This window comes from Mirounga leonina, unplaced genomic scaffold (genome assembly GCF_011800145.1).
Source record: "Mirounga leonina isolate KUSES-001 unplaced genomic scaffold, KU_Mleo_1.0 Mir_165, whole genome shotgun sequence".
NCBI lineage: Eukaryota > Metazoa > Chordata > Mammalia > Carnivora > Phocidae > Mirounga > Mirounga leonina.
Genome location: NW_023270415.1, coordinates 77,418,871 through 77,420,604, shown reverse-complemented (window position 1 = coordinate 77,420,604; position 1,734 = coordinate 77,418,871). Strand labels below are relative to the sequence as shown.

The 1,734-nt window shown below is 38.9% G+C and overlaps 1 non-coding gene across 1 annotated transcript; it reads right to left on the bottom strand.

Annotated features, from left to right (window-relative positions):
* Positions 1–638: 638 nt before the first annotated feature.
* Positions 639–746, bottom strand: LOC118015456. Its single transcript, XR_004680627.1, has one exon. It is a non-coding gene; the product is annotated as a U6 spliceosomal RNA (small nuclear RNA).
* Between the last annotated feature and the right edge of the window lie 988 nt (positions 747–1,734).

Genomic DNA, 1,734 nt, shown 5'->3' with positions numbered 1-1,734 from the left:
CATTAGCTTCCCTTGTCTCCTGTCCTTTTATTACTCCTATTTGTTCTGAATTTAATGGGGAGTCTTAATTATCATCATAGTGCTCAGAGTCATTGCCCTTGCCAGAAAGAATAAAAAAAAATCACCTGTCCACTGCCCCTTTAGATGTCAAGACTTTTTACTGTGGGATATTATCTCAAATTATTACCAGAAATCTTTGCATGTAGGGGACTTTGCATTTGCAGAGTTACATAATTGACAGTCAGTAAATTATCCAGATCAGAGTTGGGAACATAAGAATGGTAGGATTCTCCTCATTTACTACTAGAACAAAATATAAAGTGTAAATAGAATTTTTCTTTTTTCTGTCATCCAGGTGTTTGGATACCTGTATGACTTGTCCTTCACACCCTTTCTAAATTTATGTATTTTATTTATTTATTTATTTATTTATTTTTAAAAATATGGAACACTTCACGAATTTATGTGTCATCCTTTTTTTTTTTTTTTTAAAGATTTTATTTATTTATTCGACAGACAGAGTGAGAGAGTACAAGCAGGGAGGAGTAGTAGAGGGAGAGAGAGAAGCAGGCCTCCTGCTGAGCAGGGAGCCTGATGCGAGGCTCGATCCTAGGACCCTGAGATCATGGCAGACGCTTAACCATCTGAGCCACCGAGGCACCCTTATGTGTCATCCTTACACAGGAGCTATGCTAATCTTCTCTGTATCATTTCAATTTTAGTATCTGTGCTGCCAAAGCGAGCACTCACACCCTTTTTTAAATTTAAAAATTTTTTAAATTTTTATTTATTTATTTGTTATTTGTTTGCTTGTTTGTTTATTTAAGTAGGTTCCATGCCCAGTGTGGAGCGCAAAGCAGGGCTTGAATTCACCACCCTGAGATCAAGACCTGAGCTGAGATCAAGGGTCAGACACTTAACTGTCTGAGCCACCCAAGTGCCCCCCCCCCTTTTTTTTTAAATGAATGATTGGAAATAACCAAATGATTCCCTGACAATTTTACTTCACACCATGAATTCATATGGTATTGATTAAGTGTAGCTCAGAAATTGTAGCAAAATTTGAGGTGCAATACAGGGATCCATATGCCTGAGATTAAGATTATTCTTCAAAGATGGATAGTTTGGTCACCAAGTTGTTTACCCACATCCCAGGCACAGAGCTCAACTACATTTCCCAGCATCCTTTGCAGTTAGGCAAGGACATGTGATGGGTCATCTGATATGAGTGGTCAGAGGAATGTGGGCAGTGGGGACATTTCCAGGTCCACCCCATAATGCCCTCCTATGTTGACCTCTGCTGTCTTTCCCATCCACAGCTGCATGGATAGGACTCTGGGAATCGAGGTTGGAGCAAGCACAAGATAAAAAGACTGAGTCTCTGCTAAAGGGGTTTCCTAGGACAATCTCTTGACCTGGAATACTCACATTGAACTACATTATGAGCATGAAATAAACTTTTATTGAATAAAGGCTTTAATTTTTTTAAGAGCAGCTAGCTCTCAAAACTAATGGGAGACATTTATTCATTCATCCAGTAAGCCAGTAAATAGTTCTTGAGATATATGCTGAGTACCCCCATATGGCAGAGACTCTGTAAGTCATATACTTTGGTAAGTGAAACACACATACTTATTGCCATGATGGAGCTTGCAATTTACTAAGGAGAAGGGACAGCAAGGAAAAAGTCAGGAAGCATATACCTTGTGATACATGCTATGAAGGAAACAAGTG